This window comes from Lynx canadensis, chromosome C2, assembly GCF_007474595.2.
Source record: "Lynx canadensis isolate LIC74 chromosome C2, mLynCan4.pri.v2, whole genome shotgun sequence".
NCBI lineage: Eukaryota > Metazoa > Chordata > Mammalia > Carnivora > Felidae > Lynx > Lynx canadensis.
Window position 1 is genome coordinate 2,634,203 of NC_044311.2, and position 14,405 is coordinate 2,648,607.

Here is a 14,405-nt window from a genome sequence, read left to right on the forward strand (position 1 = left end):
TCACAAAGCTTCTGATGAGACATTAGTGGGACTTGGCTTAGAAAAACTTGATGCCTGGTTTTTTTATTAGCTCTTGTAACCAAAAAGCCAAGTGATGATGGGAACAGATAGTGTATTCAGACGGGCGGTAAGAACTAGTAATTCCTCAGTGGCGTAGACGGATGGCAAGCCTGGATGGCATTTGGAAAACAGCTGTGTTCCCTGTGGTGCTAAAGGCACAACCTGAAGGTGATTCCAGCTGATAGCGATGTGTTGATCATGAATCCTACCCTCCTGTAGTTTCTTTTTTTAAAAAATGTTTTTTATTTTTGAGAGAGTGAGTAGAGGGGCAGAGAGGGAGGGGAACAGAGGATCCAAAGCGGGCTTTGCACGGACGGCAGCGAGCCCGACGTGGGGCTCGGACTCCAGAACGGAGAGATCATGACCTGAGCCAGAGTCAGATGCTCAACTGACTAAGCCACCCAGGTGCCCCGCTCCCGCAGTTTCTGAGGGGGATTGGACGAGACCTCCTCTGGCACCTTGAAGACCTTTCTGCCCCCGAGAATGTCCTCGTGCCATCCCACCTTGCATCCTCTTATCCCCACCGCCCCCCCAACCTCTTTAGCTGGTGTTCCTTAGCATAACCGGCAGGAACAGCAGCAACCTCTTGATGATGAGGCTGAATGTACATGACCATGGGTTCTGGGACACTTTCTGTCCACCTGTTTCCCCTTCTAGCTTCTCAGATTCCACATACCAAAGAGGAATTGAGTAGATGATGTGTCTCTGTAGAATCAAAATGAATCTGGAAAACGTTGTTCAAAAGTAAATTACCTGGGGGCACCTGGGTGGCTCAGTTGGTTAAGTGGCTGACTTCGGCTCAGGTCATGATCTCGTGGTTTGTGGGTTTGAGCCCCACATGGGGCTCTGTGCTGACCGTGCAGAGTCTGCTTGGGGTTCTTTCTCTTTCTGCCCCTCCCCTACTCGCTCACGTTCTCTCTCTTTCTTTCTCTCTCTGGACATAAACTTTTTTTAAGTAAATTACCTGGATTGATCTTTTAGGTTCCAACTTTTTTTGAACCAGTGGTTCTGGAAACTAAGTCTTGCTTTTCACAATCATCTCACTCAATTTAGTTAATAATATTTAATATTTTAAACAAGAGCCTTTATGAAAGAGTCTAACCATTACTCCCTCTGGACAGAGGGAGATGCAAATTTCCTGTTTTCCTCTGGGAAGTCCACCAAAATCAATTCCTGCATCAGTGAACAAATTTCAGAGCTTCTGGTTCCCACTTCTAGAAGAAGTGATCTATGACCGTGTCCTTGTCCAGAAACAAGGTAAAACGATTCATGTTTATATGAAAAATCTAGGAAATGGTATAGAGGCTCCCTTCATTTTGTTTTATGATGGAAATATGTCATTTCTCTCCTTCATGAAACATTTTACTTTGTAACTTCAATCTTCATAGTGACATTCAATAAACAGCATCAAAAATGACAAAAATCATCATTTGAAAAATGTTCATTAGGCAATCTATTGTTCCAAGAAGGCAGATGTAACTATAGATTTTTTTTTTTCTTTCTCTTCCTTTTTTTTTTTTTTCTTTATCCCCAAATGGCCTTTGTGTTTGTTGGTATAGTTCCCAAGTTTGGTTAACAGCTGTCACCTTCTAAAGTTATCAAGGAATACAAAGCCAGAATGCTGCACACTGTTGAGCAGTTGGATTGTACCACCAAGAGGACTTTCTTTGGTCAAGAGTTACGCCAACCTGTGCCACCTCTGTGGCTGGGGCCACCTGTGCCACCTCTGTGGCTGGGGCCACCTGTGCCACCTCTGTGGCTGGGGCCACCTGTGCCACCTCTGTGGCTGGGGCCACCTGTGCCACCTCTGTGGCTGGGGAAGCCTCAACTTGCATGTTCATGGGTTAGTGGCAGAAGGTGGAGGAAAGTTTCTCGGTCTCTCTGTTTATTCTCTCCCGTTTCCTTTTAGTATACCTTTCGCCTTTATGGGCCATGCCTACGAGGGACCTCGTATACGTTAATCACAGGGGAAATCTAGTGGGCACACCTGTACGTGTCACTGCCATCAAAGGAATGAATCAAAATTCAACTCGCTGCCTACTTTTGGTAGCATAGGACTCCTCTTCATGGCCCTAGAACTAAAACGTGGTAGTTAAAACCGTGAAGTGATATTTATAGGGTAATTTTGATCAGGCCTGTCATAATTTTTGTTCCTGGGTAAGCCTGTATGTCCTTTGTTACAGCTCTAATTATACTGACAGCTTTTCAGAAGGAATGTTAGGGTAGAGGTTATTTAAATATGAAACCAAAGGTTTGACATCAGTTAAGAGTGAATGATTTTTATTTCCCGACACCTCTTTTACTGTAACGTAAACTTCTGGCTGAGTTCTCCTTCCTGAATGCCACCTTCGTTTTCATTTTATTTGATCGTGTGCTCTTTTTAAATTTTCTCGTCTCTTTATTTTATCATTGGTTCAGCGGGAGAATTGTGCTGGCCTCCCTTGCTCCCTCCCAGACACGGAGCGGCCTCACATGGTATCTCCCCGTTCAGATGCGAAGCAGTGGCGTGCTGTCCGTCCAGCCCCCCCCCCCCCCCCCCCCCCCCCCCCCGGCGGTGTCCCTCACGAAACCGTGGAGCCGCAGGCCCCTCTCAGGTTACGAATTGAGCAGTGCACCTTTGGTGACTTTCCGCTTTCCACATCACTCCAGGGAGCTCTGTTAACTTGACACGCCAAAAATAACACTGCGGAACTGCTGAACGAGGAGAGCGACCGGTAGGGCTGGGGGAAGGCTCAATATTGCTCACATCGATCAGAGGCCCGGGCCCTGCTCTCCTGACGCTTGCTGTGGGACCCCAAGCTCATTAAGGATCCGCGTGCGCCTCTGGGGACCGGAGAGGCCGGAGAGGGGAGCGCGTGAGGCCCGAGGCTGGGAGGACGCTGGCGCCAGTCACGGAGGGCTTTCCTGACCAGGCTTGGGCTCCCTTTCCTTCTGAGCTAATGCAGTCCTTGCGGGAGCCTGGCCTGGACGCGGCTTCCCTCTTGGCAAGGGTTCTCGGGGGAGGACAGAGCCAACTCGTACCCGGACTTGAATGCCCACCACGGTTGTAAACTTCGTTCTCGCGCAGGGTACAGTGGTCTCCTCAAATGGCAGATGGCAGCATGTTGTTCTTGCTCAGGGCTGAGCACCCAGTGGGGACGATTTAGGGTCTTCTGCGTTTGAGTCCCTGTTCGACAGCTTGTTAACTGCGGCACCGGACTAGTGATGGAGCCTCCCCGGGCCTCGGTTTCCCCATTTATAAAAAAAAGGAACATGAATTTAAATTAACATCTCCTTCACAGGGTGGTTGTGAATTCAGATGGGATGGATTGTGCGTTTAGGGAAACGTAAAAGCCCATGGTATTTCCCAGATATCTCTAGTATCAGCACGATAGTTAACTTTGTTTTGTTTTGGTTTTAAGAGAGAGTGCACAAATGGGGGAGGGGGCGGAGGGAGGGAGAGAGAAAGAGAGAGCATCCTAAGCAGGCTCCAGACTCAGCATGGAGCCATATGCGGGGCTTGATCCCACGACCCTGGGATCAGGACCTGAACAGAAATCAACACTCAGACTCTCAATCAACTGAGCCCCCCCAGGCACCCAGCATGAGAGTTAACTTTATGTGCTGGTTTGACTGGGCCAAGGGATGCCCAGAGAGCTAGTAAAACATTATTCCTAGGTGTGTCTCGTGAGGGTGTTTCCAAAAGAAGTCAGCAGTTTGCTGACTCAATCGGGTAGATCACCGTCACCAGTGTGGGTGGGCATCACCCAATCTGGTGAAGGCTCAAATAGGACACAAAGGTGGAGGAAGGGTGAATTCCCTCTCTCTACTTGAGCTTGGACCTTTTATCGTCTCCTGCCTTCGACATCAGTGCTCCTGGGTCTTGGTCCTTCAGACTAGGACTTACACCATTGGCTCATCTGGTTCTCAGGCCTTTGGGCTTTGACGAGAATGACGTTGTGTGGGACTTCACGGCTTGCATGATTGTATGAGCCCATTCCTCATAATCAATCTCTTTCTCTCTCTATATTCTGTTGGATTTATTTCTCTGGAGAATGCTGACTGCTATAATCATTGAGCCAAATGAAAATGCCAATAGTCAAGCTACTGTGTCCTACGAAAATGGCCATTTTGTATGCTTAAACCTAATATATTAATACGAGGTTTTGGAAGGTCTTTCTCTTCTTCTCTCTGAACTGTCCTGGTGAGACAAAGATTAGAAGCAACCATATTTTAGTGCCCAGGGAAATCTAGGTGTCAGAGGTTACTTGTGACAAGTGGTATAAAAATCCATGTGTGGAACCTGTCCTCCCATTACTCAGTCTGGGGTTTCTTGACCTTGCCTGGCTCTTTAAGGGCCTAAGCTGAAAATGAGAAGCTGGAGGAAGAATGTGATGGAAAGCCACTTTCCCCGGGAGTTGAGCAGAGTGTCATAGGAGAGGTCACAGCCTCTATGACAAATACCGTCATAAGGAGTGGGTCTCGTGTTAAGCACGCTCTCTTGGGCTGATGCCGGCTCTCCTAAATGGCGGCTTTCTCAGGGTCTGTGTGAACCCCTGCCAGGCCACCGTCTGCTAGCTACTCGTGCCTCCTGTGTCTCCGAGTGGCCAATATGCTCAGCTCAGGGCCGACCTGGGACCCGAGGATCCGACTCCCCACTGAGGGGGCTCAGTTGCTCCGCATCGGAGGACGTTCCCACTCCGGACTTGCCTTTGGTGCAGGCTGACTTTGTCTACGTGACATCGGCTCCATTGACCTGTTGGGTCAGATTCTTTGCTGGGGGGCCATCCTGTACTTGGCTGGCATGGTTAGCAGGATCCCTGGCCTCTACCCACCAGCAGCACCGTCTCTAGTCGTAACAATCAAAGCTGTCTCTAGATATCATCAAATACCCCTCAGGTGGCAAAACACCCCTGGTTAAGAGCCAGTGGGCTCAGGGAACTTCACACAGGAGTGAAGGGTGGGTCTGGGCTGTTGGGGATGTATTTCAGGGTCATTACCAACTTGTCTGTGAGCTCCAACACATCTGAAGGAACTACGTTTCCTTCCCCCCCCTCCCTCCCCGTGAAAAGAGGCAATGACTAGAGAGGAGGAGTCCTGTCTGGGGATACTGTTTGCCCCTTGCATATGAAAAGGGTGTGCAGTTGCCGAGCCCTTACTTAGGAAGAAGAGAAGACCAGGTTCTCTCCATTTCCTGGCAAAAGCATCTGTCTTCTTGTTTTTCTAGTTAATTATGGATTTTCATGAGCTCACTCAGCTAATCAAGTGTAATGACACTAGACCTAAGTCCCATTATTGTTATTTTTCGAGGCTGTGTTGGAACTGTGCCGCCTTAACCCGCCAGCAGCCTGGACACCACTCCAGTCCCTCAAGCACCTGAGAAGCGATGCTTTTGTTAGCTGTGCAGTCGGCCCTGCCACCACATGTCACCGCTGAGAGTAGGAAGACAAAAGCAACAGACAAAGGAAATTCTCCATAAAGGGCGCTTTAGGAACTTTATTACAAAGCAGAAACTTTATTGCAAGATGGGCCATGAGATGCGAGTCCTATATGTACTGTCATTTTCCAGTATAACTCTTAGTTTAGAGAGGCACAGAAAAGGATTGGTACGGAGTCAAAATTGTTCCTACATTTCCGTGTCCTTGATGAACGCCCGATGCAAGGATTTCCCAAATGGCCGATTGTGACCCACCTGTGATCGTGATGCTGTTGTGTACCCTCTCTTCTTGTCTTCTGGAATTCCTAGCGGAGACTAGACACATGGGCTAGACTTGCCATTGCCTCCTGACCTCACATTTGCCTTGCCTCAGATGAATAAAAAGTATTGTGTATTCAGCAAAAAAGTTGGGGTTCTTTCGCCTGGAGAAAAACTCATGATATTTGTCACATAGCATTTCATTTGGTCTGGATCATAAACCAACTTTTTTTTTTTTTTTTCCTGGAAGGGGCATTTAAGAAAGTAACGAAAAGAACTTTCTGGATTTAAAAAAAAAAAATTTTTTTTAACGCTTATTTATTTTTGAGACAGAGAAAGAGCATGAACGGGGGAGGGTCAGAGAGAGGGAGACACAGAATCTGAAACAGTCTCCAGGCTCTGAGCTGTCAGCACAGAGCCCGACGCGGGGCTCGAACTCACGGACTGTGAGATCATGACATGAGCCGAAGTCGGCCGCTTAACCGACTGAGCCGCCCAGGCGCCCCAGAACTTTCTGGATTTTGCTGCAAAAGTGTCCTCTGTTAGATGTTTGCATTACTTTCAACACATCAAGTGGATTCAGTGTCATCACTTGATCACTGTCTTCTGAGGGCAATCTAGAATTCATTCCAGGTGCCTAAAGTTGCCTTATAGACTCTTGCATGTAATAAACTAAAGAGAAGTTATTATTTTTCTCTGCAAGTGAGAGACTTATTGTTAGTATACAACATTAAGTAGATTTCCATGACATTCCTGAATGTCCTCATGAAAAGGTTTGCATTAACTAGGGACATGTGAGGCTTAAGGGCTTGAGTTTTGGAGTCCGGTTGGTCTGGCTTTGAATCCTGGGTCCATCACTCACTTGCTCTGTGGCACTAGGCAAGTTGTTTTGCTTTTTATTTTTATTTTTTGTTGAAAATTCTTTAAATGTTTTTTATTTCTTTTTGAGAGGAAGAGAGTTAGAGCGTGAATGTGGGAGGGGCAGCGAGAGAGGAGGACACAGAATCCGAAGCAGGCTCCAGGTTCCCAGCTGTCAGCCCAGAGCCCGACGCGGGGCTCGAACTCACGCAGCGAGATCATGACCTGAGCTGAAGTCAGACGCTTAACCAACCGAGCCACCCAGGTGCCCCTGTTTTGCCTTTTAAGGCTTTAGTTTCCTTATATGTAAAATTGATGTAGCAATAATAGTTTGATCATAAAGTTTTTAGGAGGCTAGAATGACGTGGTGCATGTAAGATACAAAGTAGGATGTCCAGACATAGTAAGTACTCCTTCCTTTGATATTGGGGGATGGAGATCTAATTATTTCCCAGCTAGGATTTGATTACTCCAGTGACATTTGCCTAACTTAGCAAACTGAGCTGCCTTCCTCAATTAGTTCTTTACTGTAACGATCATGATCTCTCCTTCAAATCATAATTCTCAGGTCCCCTTGAATATATTTTAAGGCATTTCATGACCAGAAGGCCTCCTATAGTAATTCGATTGCTCATCTCCTAGGAAAGCAGAGGAGGATTATAAATAATGAGCAATAAATACAGCAAATGTGTGTTCCAGAAGCAAGAAAAATCAGTTCTAGGGAAAGTCCTCTGAACTTTACTGCAAAAAGACAGGAAAGGGTCCATTGGAAATGTGAGAATAAGCATGAAGCTTAAAAACAAAAAAACAAAAAACAAAACCCACGGTCACTACAGAAATGTAAAATTCATTATGTAAAAATGGATTCTTCTTTTTCTTTTTTTTTTTTAAGATTTTAGTTTTTTTTTTTAATTCTTTTTTAATCTTTATTTTTGAGAGAGAGAGACAGAGTGTGAACAGGGGAGGGGCAGAGAGAGAGGGAGACACAGAATCCGAAACAGGTTCCAGGCTCTGAGCTGATAGCACAGAGCCCTACGTGGAGCTCAAACTCATGAACAGTGAAATCATGACCTGAGCCGAAGGTGGAAGTTCAACTGATGGAGCCACCCAGACGCCCCTAAGATTTTAGTTTTAAGTAATCTCTACACCCACATGGGGCTTGAACTGACCACCCCGAGATCAAGAGTCGCTCATTCCCCTGAGTCAGCCAGGTAGGTGCCCATTGTTTATGTTAATGGTGACTAGTGGGATCAAGACGGAACCAAAAGTATTTTTAATAAAGAATTAAGGCTCTGAATTTTATTGAGGGGGGAAAAAGGAACAAAAACAAGACTCAGACAAGTAGGATTCACTATTTAAAAAAATTTTTTTTAAGGATTATTTATTTTTGGGAGAGAGAGTGAGTGAGCACTTGTAAGTGGGGAGAGGGGCAGAGAGAGAGAGAGAGAGAGAGAGAGAGAGAAAGAGGGAGGGAGGGACACTCTTCAGTGTCTTCAGGGACACTGAAGCAGGCTCCAGGCTCAGATGGTCAGCACAGAGCCTGACGCGGGGCTCGAACTCACGAACCACGAGATCATGACCTGAAGTCGGACGCTTAACCGACTGAGCCACCTAGCACCCCAGCAGGATTCACTTCTGTAGGGTGATGTGACACCGATGACTCAAGGACCCAGATGATTAGGGAACTGAAGAATTGAGAGGTGGGGCAGGAATCTTGTAGGACATCTCGGGCCGTCTTTTCTCACAGTTCTAGGTTGTGGCCATGTTCTGCAACTGATGCAGCCCCTGAGAAATATCTGGTATTTGGCAGGTGTTTCAGGTCACATTGAGGTGGTGTTTCGGGTGCAGACAGACTGGAGAGATGGTGGCTACACAGAGGTTTTCTGGAGTTTTCTAGAAGGATTCTTTGCTGCCTTGGTGAGGATTTGAGGATGAGGTGGAGGTGTGTGCAGTTGAAGGGGAAGATGGACTGGGATTAAGAGAGGTAAGTGTTAAGTACCTACGTTCTAAGGGCTTTTGTGTAGGCTAGTTCCTCTAACCTCAGATAGCCCCGAAGGGGTGATGGTGCTGTCTCTGTGTTATGGGTGAGATCAATGCTCTGAGATGTCAAGTAACTTAAAAAAAAAAAAAATGTTTATTTATTTTGAGAGAGCGAGTGGGGGAGGGGCAGAGAGAGAGGGAGACAGAATTGCAAGCAGGCTCTGTGCTGTTGGTTCGAGCCCCACGTCAGGCTCTGCACTCATGAACCGTGAGATCATGACCTGGACCAAAGTCGAGCGTTGGATGCTTAACTGACTGAGCCATGCAGGTACTGCCAAAGATGGCAAGTAACTTACCAAGGTTATTCAGCTAGTACGGGGTAGAGCTGAGATTTGAACCCAGCTCGCTCCAGTTCCAAACGTTATACAGAGTTCCGGTAAGTTTTTCTCCTATCCCTCTTCAAGGGAAAATTAAAGAGTAACTACATTAAAATAGAAGATATGAAGGAGTGCCTGGGTGGCTCAACTGGCTAAGTGTCCAACTCTTGATCTCAGCTTCGGTCTTGATCTCAGCGTCATGAGTTCAAGCCCTGCATTGGGTGCCTTGCTGGGTGTGAAGCCTGGTTAAAAAAAAAAAAAAAAAAGAAGACATGAAGTAAATGAATATATTAGAATTAAGCACTGAACTTCATCTTGTTAGACTGTGTAAAGACAGGCAAAAAAGGAACTTGTGCCATTTATTGAATACTCTTTCCCTTAAGAAAAACCAACAAGAAATAATGAAATAAAGCAACAAAAAAACCCATAGCCCAGTATTGCCTCCAGAGTTCTGTGGATACAGCAAAGGAGGTATGGACAGGGGACCGGGGCGGGGGGTTCATTTCTGGAGTTCATTTCTGATCAGTTTCAGTTTTTTTCTGGGTCTAGCCAGCCAGCTCTGCCATTGTGGTGGATGTAATGACAGTTCTTGAAAAATGGGGAAGATATTGGACACTGAGAATGAATATCTATTGGAATAGACTTTAATTCCCTTGTGAAATAATGAAACAAATGCCAGGAGAAAGGAAATCTGTAGTCACATGGAAACATGGAAGACCATAGAATCATCAGCAAAGAGCATTCAGGTCTGCAAACAATCATGCTGACCCCCCCCCCCCCCCCCCCCCCCCCCCGCCGAGCCTCTCACTGATGGCATTACATAATTAGTGGATGAAAGGAAAAAGAAACTTAATAGATTTGAAGTTTTGGTAACGAAAGAAAGAGAGAAATGAAGGAAAGCCAAGTTAACTCAATGGAATATTTTAGCAAAGTATTTGACACTAGGTTGGATTGCATTTTTCTTTTTAAACAGTTACTTTAGTTAGGCTAGATTTTGCTAGAATTACTGAGCATGCTTGCAGGAGGCTATTCCAGCATTGTTTGGGTATAACAAAGGACCATGATATTAAAGAACAAGCTACAGAAAGTTTCAAACTAAAAATACTGCCTTTTTGGTTGAGCCCCAAGTGGATTGTTTCCTGCTTAAAAGAGCTGTTCCATAAGACACCCTCATCTTTTAACTTCGCTCCTGTATGATGGTGTGGATAATGCCTCCCTCATTCCCCTTTCTTGAGCAACACTCAAAGTTTCTTAGTATTTAGGAAGAAATGCACAGACAGGGATTCATAGAGGTCTTGGATGGCACATTTAGAGCTCAGACTGCACTTTTGAAACAACATGGTGATATCATTTCCAGAAGTAATTTCTATAGAATAGCACGGAATTTTGATATAAGTAGGGGTGACAGACATAAATGAGTTAGCTATTGCCTTGTTCTCTACAATAAAACAGAATGGAGAGAGGATCATTCTAGGGGGAGAAGAGTAACTTTTGTTGAGTACTTAATGTGTGATCGGTGCTTCTTTCTATCGTAGGGAAGCATATTAGCTTTATGATGCTTTTGGTTATTAGGGGAGAAGCCTCGGGATGGTTCGAGCCCAGTGCCCAAAACCACACTTTTTTAATCATTATTTTTATTGTTATAAAATATACATAGCTTCAAATGTGCCATTTTAAGCCTTTAAAATGCACAGTACAGTGGAACATGGAGCACATTCACATTGTTGTGCAACTATGCATTTCCAGAACTTTTTCGTCATCCCAAACTGAGACTGTGTAACCATTAAAACACTAACTCCCCATCCACTCTCCCTCCAGCCCCTGCAACCACCGTTCCACTTTCTGTATCTATGAATTTGACTACTCTGGGGACCTCCTATATGTGGAATCACATCATAGTTGCCTTTTTGTGACTGGTATACTTCACTGAGCATCGTGTTGTCAAGGTTCATCTGTGTCGCAGCAGGCGTCAGAATATCCTTCCTTTTCAAGGCTGAATTATTATTTCATTGTAGGCATATGCTCCATTTTGTTTATTCATCATTGTTGGACATTTAGGTTATTCCCACGTATTCCCACCTTTTGGCTATTGTGAATAATGCCGCTATGAAGTCAACAAACACCACAAATCGGAGCGTTTTTTTCTCCTGCCCTGGCTTGCCAGGACTCGTAGCATGATGAAAGTCACTGTAAGGATTAAGTGAAATTGGGGGCCCAGTAGTCGGCGTCTCAATGAAAGGGAGTTGCAGTTCTTGGGTGCTGAAGGCTGGTGCTGTGGAGCCTTCAGACCCCTTTGTCGATTGCTCAGTGGAAGTTGTTCTTATTTCTGAGAAATTTTACCACGGACTATGATCTCCTTTGTCTCTTCTCTGATACCCCCAGCCACCCCAGTGGTCAGGGATCTGAGGCCCTAGAAGCAACGATGAGCCTTTACCTTACTCACATTTTGACAAATCTTAGATTCTACCGGATGCTTCTGTATTACATGTACGTGAAAGCTGGCATAAAAACCATGTGGGAATCCCATCAGAGCTATTTAAGATATGCAGAATGACCCTTATAATGAGATTTTTAGAAGATAAGAGCAGTACTCTTGGGGGAGGAATTTGGTGGGCAAATCTGTCACAACAACAAAACTACCACTACTCAATAAGTTAAATTTTTTCACCATTATCATCATCGGTTTCTATTCACATAGTTTGGATAATATGAATTTTTCTCTGGCGGGCAGTCTAGTAGAGGGCAGTCTGATCGGGTAACTCTTTCTATGGCCTCTTTCACACACACACACACACACACACACACACACACACACACACAGTGGGTGGTGGCAAGGACAATGTAGTGAATCCCAGAGGCAGAATTACCTTAGAAATTTTCTGGAAGCACTCTGCTCACAGACACGGAACTGCAGTTTACAGGAAGCTATCCATCTTCCTCAAAACAGTTCAGAAAAGGAATCCATTTTCTTTAATATAAATCTTCTTTGTCTTGTGATGTATAAATCATCCCTTCGAAAGAAGCCATTTGAGGTATCAATTCAAGGCATTTTCTCAAAACACCATCCCTCAGCACAGCCCTGAGATGGAAACTAATCCTTTGTGGCTGCCCAAAGGCAAAATTCATCCCACTCTTCGCCAAATTTCCCATCTAAAGCCCTCCGCTGTCGTCTTAGCAATTAGGATGGGATATCGGGGTCAGAATGACCTCACCCAGGTGTAGTTATCTGGGTGTGATGTAACACCATGATTTCAAATTAGTGACTCTTTTTTTTTTTTTAATTTTTTAAAATGTTTATTTTTGAGACAGAGAGAGACAGCATGAACAGGGGAGGGTCAGAGAGAGAGGGAGACACAGAATCTGAAACAGGCTCCGGGCTCCGAGCTGTCAGCACAGAGCCCGATGCGGGGCTCGAACCCACGGACCGCGAGATCATGACCTGGGCCGAAGTCGGACGCTCAACCGACTGAGCCGCCCAGGAGCCCCTCAAATTAGTGACTCTTAAGAATGAACGTATTTATTGAGGGTCTCTTTATAGGAGAGTGAAACTGTTGCACACAGTCCCAGCCAGATCACTTGCTCATCCTGATGTACCTGTGGGGGTGAAGGATACTGTTATGGTCTGTCTGAGTGTAGTCTGGATTTTAAGACCCAGTAGACCATGGTGGTGTCCTCTCCAGTCTGATCTGCTCCTCAGCAGCTTTAGTGTGTGCTGCCCCACTGGGGATTGCTCTTGGACGGCTGGAGCCTCACCTGGGGATCCCTTGGAGTTCTACCCCCCTCTTCTGGCCAGCGGGACAACTGTAGTAACGGGTTGGGTGGGAGGGAGTTTACAAAAGCTCTCTCATCTTAAGGCAGGACAGCCCCCAAGGTACAATGCGTGTTCCAGAGCTCCCTGTGGGATTGAGAGAAGGCTGGACTTCACCCAGAAGTCTCCTTCTTGCTTAGTTTCTTCCTTGTCTCCATCCTGCTCTCTGTCTCCCTTACGGGTTTCTTCTGAGAGCACTCCCTCAGTAACTCACTTGGACGCAAACTGCTGTCTCGTTCTCTGCTTTGAGGAAACCTGCCTTCACCAGGTCCATGTGAAGCTGATTCAGAGAACTTGCAGGGAACTATTGATTCTCAGAGTGAAGGGGCTGTAGTTTATTCCATGTGGTCCCAAAGTTCAGTTTATTTTTCACTTATTTATGTTTTAAATATGAAATTTATTGTCAAATTGGTTTCCATACAACACCCAGTGCTCATCCCAACAGGTGCTCTCCTCAATACCCACTACCCACCCTCCCTTCCCTCCACCCCGCATCAACCCTCAGTTTTTTATCAGTTTTTAAGAGTCTCTTATGGTTCGCCTCTCTCCATCTCTAACTTTTTTTCCCCCTTCCCCTCCGCCATGGTCTTCTGTTAAGTTTCTCAGGATCCACATAAGAGTGAAAACATATGGTCTCTCTTTCTCTGCCTGACTTATTTCACTTAGCATAACACTCTCCAGTTCCATCCACATTGCTACAAAAGGCCATATTTCATTCTTTCTGATTGCCACGTAGTATTCCATTGTGCATATAAACCACAATTTCCTTATCCATTCATCAGTTGATGGACATTTAGGCTCTTTCCACAATTTGGCTATTGTTGAAAGTGCTGCTATAAACATTGGGGTACATGTGACCCTGTGCATCAGCACTCCCGTATCCCTTGGGTAAATTCCTAGCAGTGCTTTTGCTGGGTCATAGGGTAGGTCTATTTTTAATTTTTTGAGGAACCTCCACACTGTTTTCCAGAGTGGCTGCACCAATTTGCATTCCACCAGTGCAAGAGGGTTCCCGTTTCTCCACATCCTCTCCAGCGTCTACAGTCTCCTGATTTGCTCATTTTAGCCACTCTGACCGGCGTGAGGTGGTATCTCAGTGTGGTTTTGATTTGTATTTCCCTGATGAGGAGCGACGTTGAGCATCTTTTCATGTGCCTGTTGGACATCTGGATGTCTTTGGAGAAGCGTCCAAAGTTCAGTTTAAAAATACGCTTGAGACAAGGCAGCCTCTCTGGTCTTGACGACTTAGTTCTGTACGTGATAGATCTGATTGAAACTTAGAACTTCTGGTTGTCTGCATTGAAGGTAAATTGAGTATTTCCGAGGAGCTCCGTGGGCCTCCCACACTGTGACTCGTTACCTCTGCTCCCTGGATGGCTTTCTCCGGCGCGAGAAGGCAACTTGCCCTAAAGAAGCCTACTGCCTAACTGGGCAAGGGGACAACCACCAAAATGAGGTAGTCTGCAGAGGTGGCTGATGCAAGTGCTCACAGCACGTACACTGGGTAGCAGTTCTGAGGCTTGAGAAGTCACTTCGGGGTGAAAGTAGCAAGGAAGGTATTTTGGTGAGTGACTTTGAATTAGGCTTGGGAGAACGAACGGAGAACTTCAGACAAGGAGGCCTTGTCGGACCGAGGCCGGAACAGACT